This window comes from Canis lupus, chromosome X (genome assembly GCF_011100685.1).
Source record: "Canis lupus familiaris isolate Mischka breed German Shepherd chromosome X, alternate assembly UU_Cfam_GSD_1.0, whole genome shotgun sequence".
Taxonomy (NCBI): domain Eukaryota; kingdom Metazoa; phylum Chordata; class Mammalia; order Carnivora; family Canidae; genus Canis; species Canis lupus.
Genome location: NC_049260.1, coordinates 25233928 through 25252400, shown reverse-complemented (window position 1 = coordinate 25252400; position 18473 = coordinate 25233928). Strand labels below are relative to the sequence as shown.

At 36.5% G+C, this 18473-nt stretch overlaps 1 protein-coding gene and 1 pseudogene across 2 annotated transcripts in view; one reads left to right on the top strand and one right to left on the bottom strand.

Annotated features, from left to right (window-relative positions):
* The window catches only part of IL1RAPL1 (interleukin 1 receptor accessory protein like 1), a 1348418-nt gene that overhangs the window by 9026 nt on the left and 1320919 nt on the right, over positions 1 to 18473 (bottom strand). The gene's annotated exons all lie outside the window — the stretch shown is intronic.
* On the top strand, positions 2235 to 2604 carry OR4AI1P (olfactory receptor family 4 subfamily AI member 1, pseudogene; annotated as a pseudogene).

Genomic DNA, 18473 nt, shown 5'->3' with positions numbered 1-18473 from the left:
CATCTGCCTTTGGCTCAGTTCTTGATCCCTGGGTCCTGGGATCGAGTCCCACATCGGGCTCCCTGCAGGGAGTCTGCTTCTCCCTCTGCCTATGTCTCTGCCTCTCTCTCTGCGTCTCTCATGAATAAATAAATAAAATCTTTAAAAAAACAAAACAAAACAAAATAATCATCTTAAATAAACTATAGAAACTGAACTGTAGAAACCTTGCAGGCCAGGAGAGAATGGGATAAAATATTCAAAGTGATGAAAGAAAAAAATGTCAACCAAGAATACAAGAACACTATACTCAGAAAAGCAGTCCTTCAAAATTAAGGAGAGATAAAGTCATTCCCAGACAAACAAAACCTAAGGGAGTTCATCACCACTAGATCTGCCTTACAAGAAATGCTAAAGGAAGTTTTTCAAGTTGAAATGAAAGGACATTAAGTAAGAACATGAAAACATAAAAATATAAAACTCAATGGTAAAGGTAAATATACAGTCAAATTCAGAATACCCTAATACTGTAATGGTGGTATAAATCACTTTTATCTCTAGTATAGAAATCAACAAAAATAATATTAAAAATAACTACAATTATTTATACTAGTTCTATGAAAATAACTATTGGTTATTTTGATAGGGATTGCATTAATTCTGTACATTGTTTTAGGTAGTGTGGACATTTTAACAATATTTGTTCATGAACATGAAATTTCCTTCCTTTTGTTTGTGTTGTCTTTAACCTCTTTCATCAGTCTTTCATAGTTTTCAGAGTACAGGTCTTTTACCTCCTTGGTTAAGTTTATTCTTAGGCATTTTAATATTTTTGGTGTAATTGTAAATGGGCTTTCTTAATTTCTCTTTCTGTTGCTTCATTACTGTTGTATAGAAGAGCAATAGAACAAATAATCCAAAACTTTGAATGGAACCACAAAACCCGCCAAATAGCCAAAAGAATCTTGAAAAAGAAAAACAAAGCTGGAGGTTTCACAACTTATCACAATTCCAGATTTCAAGTTATACTACAAAGCTGTAGTAATCAAAACACGATGGTACTGACACAAAAATAGACACATAGATCAATGGAACAGGATAGAAAGCCTAGAAATAAACCCATTATATGGTCAATTAATTTTTTTTAGGGTTGAATCATTTAACTATTTACTTCTTAACCACCAGATACATACATTTATACACAATGCACACACTTCTCACTGTGAACAATAGTAATACGGGAATTGAGAAAAAAACTTCATAAAGATCTGAGGATAAGTCCATATTTCAATGTATTGTATACATATTGTATGATATTCTCAGTATATCATACAATAGAAAATAAAAAAGCAAATTGTTTTTTTTTAAGATTTTATTATTCATTTGAGGCAGACAGAGAGAGCATGAGCAGGGGAGAGGGTCAGAGGAAGAGGAAGAAGCAGATTTCTCCATTGATGTGCTCAATCCCAGGATCCTGAGATCATGACCTGAGCTGAAGACAGACACTTAACAGACTGAGGCACCTGGGTGCCTCAAGAGCAAATTATTTTTAATGAATTAAAAGGCTTTCTTTCATGTACAAATTAGCCCTAAGTTGTATTTGTATTTGTATGTGTGTATGCACATTTACATTTTCTTTGTTTATTTTAGAAACATTGAATGAACTTAATAAATGACTTCAGTGATACAGGACAATACAATTTCCTAATCTTCCAAATCCTGTATTCCTTATATATTGTTATAACGTGATCTCAAGAGGTGACAGCAATTGTGATAATAAAAGACAAAAAATACTAATGTAACTACTTATCTAATTTTTTCAAGTGAGAAAATTAGTGGCAGTCAAGAATAATTGATAAAAGAGTATCATTTCATAGAATAAAACAATAGAAAATAAAAACCCTCACTCCTTCAAATGCTTTTTAATTGTTGCATAATTATAAGAATATTGTTTTAAAGTGATGTGACCCATAAAATAATTTCAAATTGTAGATGGTTATGCTGATATATTTAAAATTATATTTTGTCATATTACCAACTATTATCATCAAATTAAATAGGAAAACATCAGTGCTAATTGTGGCTTTATTTTTTTTAATTCTTAAGTGGAACCCAATGCAGGGCTTGAACTTACGACCATGAGCTCAAGACCTGAGCTGAGATCAAGAGTTGGACGCTTAACCGACTGAGCCACCTAGGCATCCCTTTATTCTGTTTGTGAAAAAGAACTTCTGGTGCCTTTGTGTATCAAGTAAATGGATCTTAAAAATGGATCTGTAGTGACTGAGTTTCTTTTACTAGGATTTTCTGGATGACGGGAACTTCAGATTTTCTTCTTTGTAACATTCTCCTTAATCTACAGTGCTATTGTGTGGGGAAATATTCTCATGACAGTCACAGTGACATTTAGTTCCTACCTTCATTCTCCCTTGTACTTTCTCCTTGGAAACCTCTCTTTTGGGTACGTGTCTCTCCACTGTCACCACACCCAAAATGATCACAGACTTGCTTAAACACAAGACCATCTCCATATGGGGCTTCATGACTCAGATGTTCTTTATGCACTTGTTTGGGGATGCTGAGATGACTCTGGACCATTCTCTTACACCATACATAAAGTTAAACTCAAAATGGATGAAAGATCTAAATGTGAGACAAGACACCTTCAAAATCCTAGAGGAGAACACAGCAGCATCCTTTTTGAACTTGGCCACAGTAACTTCTTGCAAGATATATCCATGAAGACAAGAGAAACAAAAGCAAAAATGAACTATTGGGACTTCATCAAGATAAGAAGCTTTTGCATAGCAAAAGAAACAGTCAAAAGTAAAAGACAACCTACAGAATGGGAGAAGATATATGCAAATGACATATCAGATAAAGGACTAGTATCCAAGATCTATAAAGAACTTATTAAACTCAACACCAAAGAAACAAACAATCCAGTCATGAAATGGGCAAAAGACATGAACAGAAATCTCACAGAGGAAGACACAGACGTGGCCAACAAGCACATGAGAAAATGCTCCGCATCACTTGCCATCAGGGAAATACAAATCAAAACCACAATGAGATCCCACCTCACACCAGTGAGAATGGGGAAAATTAACAAGACAGGAAACAACAAATATTGGAGAGGATGTGGAGAAAGGGGAACCCTCTTGCACTGTTGGTGGGAATGTGAACTGGTGCAGCCACTCTGGAAAACTGTGTGGAGGTTCCTCAAAGAGTTAAAAATAGATCGGCCCTATGACCCAGCAATTAGCACTGTTGGGGATTTACTCCCAAAGATACAGATGCAGTGAAACGCAGGGACACCTGCACCCCAATGTTTATAGCAACAATGTCCACAATAGCCAGACTGTGGAAGGAGCCTCGGTGTCCATCGGAAGATGAATGGATAAAGAAGATGTGGTCTATGTATACAATGGAATATTACTCAGCCATTAGAAATGACAAATACCCACCATTTGCTTCGACGTGGATGGAACTGTAGGGTATTATGCTGAATGAAATAAGTCAATCAGAGAAGGACAAACATTATATGGTCTCATTCATTTGGGGAATATAAAAAATAGTGAAAGGGAATAAAGGGGGAAGGAGATGAAATGAGTGGGAAATATCAGAGAGGGAGACAGAACATGAGAGACTCCTAACTCTGGGAAAAGAACAAGGGGTGGTGGAAAGAGAGGTGGGTGGGGGGTGGGGGTGACTGGATGATGGGCACTGAGGGGGGCACTTGATGGGATGAGCACTGGCTGTTATGCTATATGTTGGCAAATTGAACTCCAATAAAAAAAAAATTGTCCATGACAGTATCATAAACCAACTCAGCAGCCTGTGGCTCATGATTGTCCTATAGTGCAGGGGTTTACATATGGCTACATATCTGTCGAAATCCATGGCTATCAAAATGGTCAATTAATCTTTGACAAAAGAAGCAAGAATATGCAATGGGAAAAAGACAATCTCTTCAACAAATGGTGTTGGAAAAACTGGACTGCTTTATGCAAAAGAAGGAAACTGGACCACTTTCTGACACTATACAAAAAATTAAATCAAAATAGATTAAAGACCTAAATGTGAGACCTGAAACCATAACAATCTTGTAAGAGAGCACAGGCAGGAATTTTTCTAATATCAGCTGTAACAACATTTTTCTACATAGGGCTCCTGAGGCACGGGAAATAAAAGCCAAAATACACTATTGGAGCTACACCAAACTAAAAAACTTCAGCATAACAACAACAACAAAAAGCAATCAACAAAACTAAAAGACAACTTACAGAATGGGAGAAGCTATTTGCAAATGACATATCCAATAGAAGGTCAATATCCAAAATGTGTAAAGAATTTATACAGCTCAACACAAAAAACAAATAATCAAATTAAAAATGGGCAGAAGACATGAACAGAAATTTCTATGAAGAAGATGTACAGATGGCCAACAGCATGTGAAAAGATGCACAACATCACTCATCATCAGGGAAATGCAAATCAAAACCACAGTGAACTATCACCTAATGCCTGTCAGAATGGTTAACATCAAAAACACAAGAAACAAGTGTTGAGGAGGATGTGGAGAAATAGGAATCCTCGTGCACTGTTGGTGGGAATGTGAAATGATGCAGCCACTGTGGAAAACAGTATGGAGGTTCTTCAAAAATTTAAAAATAGAACTACCTTATGATTCGATAATTGCACTACTGAGTATTTACCCAAAGAATACAGAAACACTAATTTGAAAGGATATACGCACCTGTATGTTTACTGCAGCATTATTTACAATAATGAAATCATGAAAGTCGCCCAAGTGTCTATTGATAGATAAATGGATAAAGATGTGGTATGTATATACAATGGAATATTATTCAACCATAAAAAATAATAAATCTTGTCATTTACTACAACATGGATGGAGCCAGAAAATGCTAAGTGAAATAAGTCAGAGAGAAAGACACATACCATGTGATTTCACTCATATGTGAAACTTAAGAAACAAAACAAATGAACAAAGGGAAAAGAAAAGAGAAAGGAGACAAAGCAAGAAACAGGCTCTTAACTCTAGAGAACAAATTGATGGTTAGCAGAGGGAATGTGAATGGGGGGAATGGGTGAAATAGGTGATGGGAATTAAAGAATACACTTATGATGAGCACTGAATGATGTATAGAATTGTTGAACTAGGATACTGTATACCTGAAACTAAAATAATGTTTGTTAACTATACTGCAGTTAAGATAAAAAAACTTGGGACGCCTGGGTGGCTCGGTGGTTGAACTTCTGCCTTCGGTTCAGGTCGTGATCCTGGGGTCCCAGGATCGAGTCCCACATTGGGCTCCCCATAAGGAGCCTGATTCTCCCTCTGCCTATATCTCTGCCTCTCTCTGTGTGTCTCTCATGAATAAATAAATAAAAAAAATTTTAAAATAAAATAATAAAATATAATAAAAAACAAGAAAAAAATAACTACAAGACAAATCATAAAACAGACTATTCACTATAGAGAACAAACAGATGGTTACCAGAGGGGGAGTGGATGGGAGTATGGGTGAAGAGTATTCAAAGTACACTTATCTTGATGAGCACTGAGCAGTAAATGGAACTGTTGAATCAGTATATTGTACACCTGACACTAATAATACTCTATGTTCACTACACTGGAATTAAAATAAAATTAAAAATAATAACTATAGGTATAATAATTTCTTAATGGATGCACAATATAAAAATATGTAAATTATGACAACAATTGCATAAATTGTGGGAGGAGGAAAGTAAAAATGTAGACTTCTTTATGCAATTGAAGGTAAGTTGTCATCAACTTAAAATAGTCTGTTAGATCTATTATATGTTTCCTGTAAACCTCATGGTATCCACAAAGAAGAAACCTACAGTAGATACACATAAGTTAAAGACAAAGAAATTAAAGCATATGAGTTAAAAAAAAATCACAGAAGAAAGCAAGAGAGGAAGAAGAGGAATAACAAACCAAACAGAAAATAACTAACAAAATGGCAAGAGTAAGTCCTTACCTTTCAATAATCACTTTAAACATAAATGGATTAAATTCTCCAATCAAACAACAAAGAGTGGCTGAATAGATTAAAAAAAAATCCAACAATATGCTGCTTACAAGAGATTCACTTTATTTTTTTTAAGATTTTTTATTTATTTGAGACACACACACAGAGAGAGAGAGAGAGAGAGAGAGAGAGAGAAACAGGCAGAAGGAGAAGCAGGCTCCATGCAGGGAGCCTGACGTGGGACTCAATCCCGAGTCTCCAGGATCATGCCCTGGGCGGAAAGCGCTAAACCACTAAGCCACCGGGGCTGCCCTCACTTTATCTTTAGAGACATACATAGGCTGAAAGTGAAAGAATGGAAAAAGATTTTCCTGCAAATGGCAACTAAAAGAAAACAAGAGTGGCTATATTTATATCAGATAAAATAGATTTGCGATGAAGATTGGTCACCAGGAGAAAGAAGGTCACTGTATACTATATTGTGATATTCATCAAGAAGATATGATAACTGTAAATATATATACACCCAATATTGGGAGTATGTAAATATGCAAATATTAGCAGAGCTGAGGGGAAAATAGACAGCAATATAATAATATTAGCAGGTTTCAATACCCCACTTTTAATATTGGATATATCATTGAGATAAAAAGTTAATAATTAAACAGTAGATTTAAAGAACACTATAGACCAAATGGACCTAACAGATAAAAAGAACATCCCAGCAAAAGTAGCAAAAGACACATTATGCTCAATGAATAAACATTCTTCATTTTCTCAATGAATAAACATTCTTCATTTTTAAAAGGATTTCATGTATTTATTCATGAGAGACATAGACAGAGAGAGGCACAGATATAGGAAGAGGGAGAAGCAGGCTCCCTGCAAGGAACTCAATGTGGGATTCGATCCCGGATCTTGGGATCACGCCCTGAGCTGAAGGCAGATGCTCAACTGCTAAGCCACCCAGGTGTCCCATGAACATTCTTTAGGATAGATCATATGTTGGGTTACAATATCATATCAAGTATCTTTTTCTGACCACAAAGGTTTGCAAGAATATGGAAAAATTCACAAATATGTGGATATTACATAATACACTCCTGAACAAGTGACAGGTCAAAGAAGAAAGCAAAGGGTAAATCAGAAAATATCTTGAGACAAACAAAAATGGAAATACAACACAACAAAAATTGAGATGAAGCAAAGCAGTTCTAAGGGGAAAATTTATAGTGATAAATACCTGAATCTGAGAGAAAAGAAAGATCTCAAATAAATAATCTAACTTTATACCTCAAGGAATTAGAAAAAGAAAAGCAATCTGACCTCAAGTTAGTAGAAGACAGAAATAATAAAGACTAGAGCAGAAACAAATGAAATACAGGGCAGCCTGGGTGGCTCAGCAGTTTAGCACTGCCTTCAGCCCAGGGAGCCTGCTTCTCCCTCTGCCTGTGTCTCTGCCTCTCTCTCTGTCTGTCTGTCTGTCTGTCTCTCTCTCTCTCTCTCTCTGTCTCTGTATCTCGTATGAGTAAATAAATAAAATCTTAAAGAAAGGAAATAAATGTAATACAGAGTACAGAGACAATAGAAAAAAATCAATGAAATGAAAAGTTGGGTTTTTTAAAAGGTAAACAATATTGATAACATTTACCTAGACTAACCAAGAAGAAAAGAGAAAAGTTAAATAAACACAGCTATAAATGAGAAAGAAATACATTGCAGAAATACAAAGGACCCCAAGAGGATACGATGAACAATAACATGACAACAAATTGGATAACCTAGAAAAAATGGATAAATTCCCAGAGACACACAACCTCCCATGACTGAGTTGTTAAGATATAGAAAATCTGAACAGACCAATAGCTAAGAAATTGGAGCAGTAGTAAAAAAAACTGCCAACAAAGACAAGCCTAGGACCAGATGGTTTCACTGAGGAATTCTACCAAATATTTAAAGAAGAAGTAATGCCAATCCTTCTCAAACTTTTCCAAAATATTGAAGAGGATGGAATATCCCCAAACTTTTATGAGGCCAGATTTATCTTGATACCAAAGCCAGATAAGATTATGACAAACATCCCTTGTAGTTGTTCCTTGTAGTATTCATCAGAAATATCCAATATTCTGACATACTCTGCCAGAAATATCCAATATATCTAATGAATATAGATACAAAAATTCTTGACAAAATACTAGCAAACCAAATTAAACAGCACATTAAAAGGATAATACAACATGGTCGAGTGAGATTTAACCCTGGGATGCAAGGATAGATCAATATATGCAAATCAATAAACATGATATTCCACATTAATAGGATGAAGGACAGGGATGCCTGGGTAGCTCAGTGGTTGAGCGTCCGCCTTCAGCTCAGGGTGTGATCCCAGGGTCCAGGATCGAGTCCCACATCGGGGTCCCTGTGAGGATCCTGCTTCTCCCTCTGTCTCTGCCTATCTCTGTGTGTCTCTCATGAGCAAATAAATAAAATCTTAAAAAAATAGGATGATGGACACAAATCATATGATCTTGTAAATAGATTCAGAAAAAGAGTGTGACAAAAAATTTATAATTTCATTGTAAAAGCTCTCAGTAAATTAGTTTTAGAAGCAGCATATCTCAACATAATAAAGGCCATATCTCACAAACCCACGGCTATGATCATACTCAATGAAAGCTGAAGGATTTCCTTCTAAATTCAAGAACAAGGTAAGGGTGTCCACTCTCACCACTCCTATTCAACATAGTACTCGCAGTTCTAGCTGGAGCAATTAAGCAAAGAAATAAGGAAATAAATAAGGAAAATAAGAAAGAAAAAAGGAAGTAAAATTTTCTCTTTGCAGATAACATGATTTTACATATAATAAAACCTAAAGACTCCACAAAAAACCTGTTACAACTATTCAACAAACTCAGGAAAGTTTCAGGATACAAAGCCAACATGTAAAAACCTGTTATGTTTTTATACAATAACAACAAATCATCTGGAAAAAAATACAAAGAAAATAATCCCATTTACAGTAGCATCAAAAATAATAAAATACTGAGAAATAAATTTAACCAAAGAGGTGAAAGATCTATACATTGAAAATTATAAGACATTAATAAAAGAAACTGAAGACACAAATGAAAAGACATCCCATGTTCACAGATCAGAATAATTAATATTATTAAAATGTCCATACTACTCAAAGCCATCTACAAATTCAATACAATCCCTATCAAAATTCCAAGGGCATTTTTCAGATATATAGAAGAAACCATCCTAAAATTCATATGGAACTTAAAAAGACCCTGAATACTAAAATTAACAAGTCAGGAAACAACAGATGCTGGTGAGGATGTGGAGAAAGGGGAATGCTATTACACTATTGGTGTGAATGTAAACTGGTACAGCTACTCTGGAAAACAGTATGGAGCTTCCTCAAAAAGTTAAAAATAGGGGTGCCTGGGTAGCTCAGTCACTTGAGCATCTGCCTTCAGCTCAGGTCATGATCCCTGGATCCTGAGATCAAGCCCCACATCGGGCTCCCTGCTCAGCAGGGAGCCTGTTTCTCACTCTACTGCTCCCCTTGCTTGTGCTCTCTCTTTCTCTCTCTCTCTGTCAAATAAATAAATAAAATCTTTTTTTAAAAAGTTAAAAATAGGGCAGCCCGGGTGGCGCAGCGGTTTGGTGCCACCTGCAGCCTGGGGTGTGATCCTGGAGACCCGGGATCGAGTCCCACGTAGGGCTCCCTGCATGAAGCCTGCTTCTCCCTCTGTCTGTGTCTCTGCCTCTCTCTCTCTCTCTGTGTCTATGAATAAATAAATAAAATCTTAAAAAAAAGGTTAAAAATAGAGCTACCCCACAATCCAGCAATTGTACTACTAGGTATTTATCCAAAGGATACAAACAGTGATTTGAAGGGGCACATGCACCCCAATGTTTATAGCAGCATTATCCACAATAGCCAAACTATAGAAAGAGCCCAGGTGTCCATCAACAGATGAATGGATAAAGATGTGATATAGTGGAATATCACTCAGCCATCAAAAAGAATGAAATCTTACCATTTGCAACAATGTAGATGGAACTAGAGGGTATTATGCTAACCAAAATAAGTCCGAGAAGGACAAATATCATATGATTTCACTCATATGTGGAATTTAAGGAACAAAACACATAAATATAGGGGAAAGGAGGGGGAAAAAGACAAAATCAGAGAGGGAGACAAACCACAAGAGACTCTGAACTGTTGGAAACAAACAGGGTTGCTGGAGGGGAGGTGAGTGAAGGGGTGGGGTAATTGGGTGATGGGCATTTAGGAAGGCACTTGGTGGAATGAGCACTGGGTATCATATGCAACTGATGAATCACTAAACTCAACCTCTGAAACAAAAAAAAAAAAAAAAAAAGCCACCCTGAATAGCCAAAGTAATCTTGTGAGAGAAGAGCCCAGCTGGAGACATTATACTTATAGTAAGAAAAACCAGTATGGTACTAGCATTAAAAAAAAGAAGACACATAGACTACTAGAACAAAACTGAGAGTCCAGAAATATATATATATATATATATATATATATATATATATATATATACAGAAAACTAGCATTTGACAAGGAGGCCAAGAGTGATCATTGGGGAACAGATAATCTTTTTGATAAATGGTGTTGGGAAACTGGATATCCACGTGACAAAGAATGAAGTTGGACCTGTCTTATACCGGCCACAAATTTTAACTTGAAATGGATTTAAGACTTAAATATAAGACCTGAAATCATAAAACTCCTACAATAACACAGGGAAAAGCTCTTTGACACTGGCCCTGGCAATGATTCTTTGGATATATTACAAGAAGCACAAACAACAATAGCAAAAATAAAGAAGTGGGACTACCTCAAGCAGAAAAGCTTCTGAATGGCTAGTGAAACAATCAGGAAATGAAGAGGCAACCTATGGAATGGGAGAAAATATCTGCAAACTATGTATCAGATAAGGGGAGGGTTAATTTTCAAAGTACATAAGGAATTCATACAACTCAACATCAAAAAGATTAATAATCCGATACAAAATGGGCAGAAGACCCAAACAGAAATTTTTTCCAAAGGCATACAAGTGGCCAATGAGTACATGAAAAGATGCTCAATATCAGTTATCATCAGGGAAATGAAAATAAAAACCACAATGAGATCTCATCTCACATCTGTTAAGATTATCAAAAAGACAAGAGATAACATGTGTTGGCAAGGATGTAGGAAAAAAAAACCCTTGTTTGCTGCTGGTGAGGATATAAACTGGTGCAGCTACTATGGAAAAGAGTATGAAGTTTCCTCAAAAAATTATAAATAGAACCACCATATGATCCAACAATTATACTTCTGGGTATATGTCTGAAGGAAATAGAATCACTATCTCAAAGGGATATCTATACCCCAATGTTCACTTCAGAATTATTCACAATAGCTAAGGCATGGAAACAACCCAAGTGTCCATCAATGGACAAATGGGTAAAGAAAATGTGGTTGATATATACAACAGAATATTATTCAGCCATAAAAATGAAGGGAATCTTGCCATTTGCAACAACTTAGCTAGACTTTGAAGCTATCACGCTAACCAAAAGTCAGAAAAAGATAGACTGTAAAATACTGTATGGTCTCACTTACATGTGGAATAAAAACAGCTGATCTCAGAAACAGAGTAGAATGGTGGTTGCCAGGAGCTGGGGAGTAGGGGCAAGGGAGTGATGTTGGTCAAGGGGTATGAACTTCCAGCTATAAGACAAATAATTCTGGGGATATAATATATAATTAACAATACTATATTTTATATACTTGACAGTTGCTGAGAGATTAGGTCTTAAATGTCATGACAAAAAATAGCAGTTATGTGAGGTGATAGATTTGTTAATGACCATTATTGTAGCAATCATTTCACAATCTCTCTCTCTCTCTCTATATATATATATATATGTATATATATATATATATATATCACATTGTGTACCTTAAACTTACACAATTTCAATTATAACTCAGTAAATCTGAGGCAGGGGGGAATAAAAAAAACAGCAAGCCCTATCTATCAGCTAGTTACTTTTATTACTTGAAGTCCACCAACTGGTTCAGTAGAATTTTCTCCTTCCATTGACTGAATCAGCCACTATATTTCTATTTAAAAATATATTTGAGGGGGGAAAAAGAAATTTGGACTCTGGAGAGTTAAGAATAAAACTATGAATTTAAAATAGTATTTAAAAAAACTTTGATGAGAGAAGGGAAATATGGAACTATCAGGAATGAAAGAGTAGTTTGGAACAATGATAAATATTTTTCTCTTTGACATATGAGAGAATATTAGTCAATGCTCCTTAGGAGGACTGAGAAGCTAGAGGATTCGTGGATTTTTTAGAACAATGAAGCTTTTAAGAAAATGTAGATTAGAGAGGTGCCTGTGTGGCTCAGTCGGTTAAGTGTCTGACTCTTTGTTTTGGCTCAGGTCATGATCTCAGGGTCAGTGCTCAGGGTGGAGCCTGCTTGGGATTCTCTCTCTCCTTTCCCTCTGAACCTCCCCATCACTCATGCACTCACTTCATATTCTCTCTCTCTCTCAAATAAATAAATAAATAAATAAATAAAATCTTAAAAAGAAAATGTAGATTGGAGATTGATTCCATTCTCAAGATGAAGGTGGTGCTTATATTGGATCTGGGCTAGGAAAGAGAGTTACTGATAATATAAATGGCTTGAGATTGACATTTAGGTCTTTGGGAATTTTTAACCGTTAAATATCTACTGAACAGTTGTCAGATGTTATTGGCAGCTGGCCATTTAAAAAAATTATTCTCAAATATTTTTAACTTACGTATATAAAACTGACTAGTGACAGAGGCCATCATTCAGCAAGTGGGGTTACCAAAATGAGGCTTGCAGTGAACTCAATGATGAATCGTGTTTTATGTTAAAAGGTGATTTGGGGGCACCTGAGTGGCTCAGACAGTTAAATGTCTGACTCTTGGTTTTGGCTCAGGTCATGATCTCAGGGTCATGGGATCCAGCCTTGCAACCGGCTCTGAGCTCAGGAAGGAGTCAGCTTGGGATTCTCTCCCTTTCCTTTTCCCTCCCTCTCTGCTCCTCCCCTCACACAAGTGCTGGCTCTCTCTTTCTCTCAAAGGAAGAAATAAATAAAATATTAAAATCATTTTAAAAGATGACTTTCTGTGTTTACATGGGGCAAATTAGCATAAAAATATGTGATCATTAAAAATTAGCATTGAGGGATGCCTGGGTGGCTCAGTCAGTTAAGTTTCTGCCTTCAACTTAGGTCATGATCCCAGGGTCTTGGGACTGAGCCCTTCATTGGGCTTCCTGTTCATTGGGGAGCCTGCTTCTTCCTCTTTCCTTGCCTCTGCCTGCTGCTATCCCTTCCCATGCTCTCTCTCTCTCTGACAAATAAATAAAATCGTTTAAAAACTTAACATTGATATAATTTGAATAAATAATTTTTTAAAATTAAGCCACATTTCTTCCTTGTGTCTCAGATTCACCTTTATGTTTTCTTACATTCCCAAGAAGAAACAAATTTTTAGTAAAAAAAAAACTATAGAAATGGATATCATTGAATAAACATTAGTCATATAATCTTAATATATTGATTTTGTGATTATCAAATATCATAGTTTTAATAAATTTCACCTTTCATTTCGATCCTGCCATGTCAATATCTGACAATTGTATTCTAAAATAAAATAAAGCTGCTTGAGTTTTACACTGTGCAATTTTTGCAATATTGTTCTAGTGTACATGCTTTGTTACTTGGTACTTTTCTGGACTATTTGAATCCACAGGGTATCAAACATTGAAATGTGACACTAATTAAAATATTTTTAAAAAACAGCAGCTGAGGTAAAATTTTGACTGCCATTAATTTTAATTTCACTCATTTGAGTCTACATTCCCTCATCTATAAAATAGCACCTTCCTAAAGTAGATATCTAGCATGAAATGGGACCCCACCATATAGCAAAATGCCTGGCCCAAAGGAGATCTTCAGTTGACATTAATTTCCTTCCCTTGCATCCTTGAGGGAGTAGTGGGCAGTGTAGATGCTAGAAATCTTAAGAGGTTAAGAGTTAGTAGAATGGTATACAGGGAACACGGGATTTGAGATGAGAGGGCTAATTTCCTAGCACTTAGCAGTCTATGACTTTAGGCAAATTGTATACTAAAAACAACAGGTTTCTCCTTCTGGAACCCCAAAACACATTCTAGATTGTTCATCTGTGTGCAAATTATCAAATACCAACCAAACAAAAACAAAAGCAAAAATCTCCTACAGAGTTTCTAAATGATTTACAGAAGTGCTGCTTCACCGATGGACCTGAGGACAATAGTTCCTGGAACTATTGATAGTAACCCTGTAATTGAAGGAGAAAGGAAAATAAATTCTATGACCTAAGATTACGTACATACCAATTTGTTTCATATGCCTGAAATGGAACAGATGTTCACATTTTTCAAGGGTCAAGGGGTGGAGATTATAAAAGATTGCTCTAACTCATTTTGTCCAATACCTGTAATAACTCTTAAAGTAGAACCAGAAGGGCTCTCTTTTTCATCTTGAAAATATTGATTACTGTGTTCTTACAAGCTTGCTCCACTATGATTATAAGTAAGCTTGTACCTCATACCCCATAGTCAGGGGATAAAAACCAAAATCGAAACCATTTGCACTCTGAGAAAAACAAACAGAAAGTAGATTCACCTTGTCTAGCACTAGATCCTCTCCACAAAATGAAACCTTAAGTTTGTTCACATAAGTTAATTACTCATGAAAACTTAGGCACTACCTTACCCATATCTACTGATGTGATAATCATGTAGGAGAGCCAGTGTTCCCTGTGTTCTCTTATTAATGGACTACTTCTAGCTTTACAACTTTGTTCTTCTTTACATGCCTCTTATTTATTTTTTTTTATTTGCAGAGCCAGTTCCAAAATCTAGACATTCTTCCAAAAGTTTGAAGGAATAATTATTTTCTTCATGACTTTGGCTTTGAGCCTTTCTTTAACGGGAATAAATAAATGAGATAAGGAACTTTGAAATCACGGTGTCCTACAAGTAGTTAAGCATTCACTAGTGAGCACTCATTACTCAAAAGAAAAAGGACTATTTCAGATGTGTTTACAGTGCCATTTTTGTAAAGATAAAGGAGAAAATAAGTGGACCTTGAGATGATACGGGAAATCTTTAGAAGTCAGAAGTAAAACATGAACGATGTCTGAGAGGGAGAAGGAGAGACAGGAAGAGAGGAAGGAAGAAAAGAAGGAAGGAAGGGGAAAGGTGGAGAGGGAGGGAGGGAGGAAGGGCTACGTTTATATAAGCTTTAAACAAAAGTAGAAGGGAAATCCCAGAGAGGCATGGAGAAGCAAAGGACTCAGATGTCATCATGATAACTCTATTTTCTTTGTACTTGTTCCAGTATAGACACTGGTATACTGTATTAGTATAAGTTCTGCTCTAGAGACAGCAGGTTGCCTTTGTCAGGATGGTCAGCTAGTATTTAATTAGAATAAGGCAACATTCCAGAGGCAGCCTCTACAAGCACTTCGACTATCTTTATTTCTGATCAAAAGTAGATATTTTGTTAATTAGCACAACTGATGTTAGAAATCAAATTTGATTGCCAAAACTAATGGCTTTTTACTAATTATAATGGGTCTTGGAAATGGACTCTCCATGGTAAAGCTAGCGCTATACAAGACACTCAGATTATTTCATATTATGTAGAGACACATCACACCCCTACAAGTATCTAGTGGGGCCATTGGCCTGCCCCCTTAGAGAAACTTTTCCAGACATGATTGCAAAATGGCCCTGTGTCCAGATGAAGAATATTCTTAGATGTTATTACATAATGAGCCTAACCCTGCCACCGGTATACTGTCACATTTGCCTCAGGGGAAACTTTCTTGTCAGTTTTTTGGGAACACACACAGACACACACACGCACACACACATACACAACAGTGTTAGAACTTCTCTCAGTTTACAGAATGAGTTATGTGTTTGTTTGTTAATAAATGCATATGCAACAGAATTTGTCCAAATTTTCTTTCAGTATGTCATGAAACCAAGGTGGTGGGAGAGTAGTTAACCTTTGCCTACCCCTAACCATTATAGTTACCTCATTTACCAAGAAGATCTTAGAATTATGCATTACTGCATTGTCTTGGGTCAGTTCTCAACAGTTTTGTTTTTCCAAAGACCAGCATCTCATTCTAACTGGAACTCTGCCGGGTCATTTCCACAGAGGTGGCAAGGATACAATTATAATTTGGGTCACCCTGCAATGGCAGTTGTTTTCTAAGCTAAAAAGCCTGGACTGGCTCTGGCAGGCACCATACAGGCATGCCTCTTTTTTTGTGTTAAGAATCACAGTAAATGTGTACTTAAAAAGAAAAATCTGGCTGAGTGTGGAGGATAAAATGGAAGGGTAGACAATGAAGACCAAGAACGTAGTGTAGGAAGCTTGGACAAGTAACTGCAATTAAGAGTGAGAAAATAGCCTATTTTCAAGAAGTGCAATTAGGTGATAATAAAACAAGATAACTGGGAGAAGGACATTTAGATTTAGAGGCTATTTGTGTGTTAATGCAATTGAAGATAGGGTTGTAAGAGTGGATATTGTAGAATGAGAAGAGCTAGGACCTGGATCCAGAGGAAACAATGAAAGTTAAAGTTTTGTAGAGGGGGACAAGGATTGAGGAAAACAGAATCTTTCTGACACAGAACTGATAGAGTCAGGGAATGCCTATCATATGACCCAAAAGGAATTGCATGGATGTGTCCCTGACACCAAATACTCCATCTCCCAGTCTGATAGAATGGCTGATATCATTGGAATTTGGAGTTATTTGGATCTGGGCTTAAACTCTGTTTTTCTAATTGTGTGATTCTCTGTATCAACCAAGTAGCCAACACAGCACTTGCTATTTAATAAATATTCAACAAATAGTCGATGAATCTATTATTATCATATCACCAGAGTAAGACATTGCTTCAAAATATTAACTAAACTTTCCCTATTCTTCTTCATACTCTTTGCCTTTCCTTATATCCAAGAGTATTTCATGTACTCCCCTTTTAGGGGAGCTAATGTGGTGGCCAAGAATTAAGAAGGCATCACTAAACTTTTGACTTCTGAATTACATTTTTATTTTTATTTTTTAAAAATACTTTATTTATTTATTTATGAGAGACAGAGAGAGAGAGAGAGAGAGAGAGAGAGGCAGAGACACAGGCAGAGGGAGAAGCAGGCCCCATGCTGGGAGCCCGACGCGGGACTCAATCCCGGGTGTCCAGGATCAGGCCCTGGGCTGAAGGCGGTGCTAAACTGCTGAGCCACCCGGGCTGCCCTGAATTACATTTTTTAAAGCTAAGTCAAGAGTATGAAAAGCCTGGGATCTCTTTTTAACAGTTATCTTTTCTTTGGAAGAATAAAGGACTGTGGGAGAGCTATGAAGAATGGGAATTGATGATGTCAGAGAAAGTCTGCACCAATGGAAAAATAGATAATTACTCAACCATACTAGCATGTGTAGAAAGATCTAAGGGGATGTGACTGAGGTTCAAAGGCATATAAATGATCCAGAATCTTCTACCATTCAGAACATGACAAATAAAACTGCACTGGAAATTGATAGTTTGGGGAAAATCACTGATCTCATTCAGAACACAAACTAAATGTATTCAAAACAGGGCTAATAGATCAGGTGAGATGTTCAGATAATCTGCTTTTTCAAACATCTTCTACCGTGCCAACTGTACAAACAACATCAGATCTTTAGATTGTAATGAATGTATTAAATTTTTAAAAGGCACAAAACAGTAGGGACTCAGGCTTCAATAAAATAAAAACTTTTGATGTAGACCTGTTTTCAAATCCCATCTTAGCCACTTATAGTAATGCCTGCTTTACCCTCATCAGTACGTTATCTAATCTCTGGGAGCCTCAGTAGCCTATCAGTAAAATGGAGAGTGTAATATTGACCTCAGAAATTTCTGAGCCTTAGCAAGAATGATTTAAGAATGCTGAGCACTTTGCTTGGTACTCATTCAACAATAGCCCTTACATTGACAATTTTCTCATATCTCTCTGAAGTAGTAGCCAAAACATTTAATAATTGGCACATGCAGGCAAAAAAGTTAGAAACAAGTGCAAATAAAGACTGAAAAATTTACAAAACCGCACTCTTGCTGCAGTACGGTCTTCACCCTCATGAGAAAGGCAGAGGGTTGCACAGCCTGGATAAAGTGCTCCTCCTCACGAGCCTGACAACCTATAATTCTATCCGTGTATTTATTCCAGAGGGTCCTGGAAAAGTGGGGGCATGGCTGGTCCCTTCATTTTCCTTCACTCCACACTAAGTGTGCCACTTAGTGCAACAGTGACAGTCGTGGAAAAAAATGTATGAATATGATCTGCA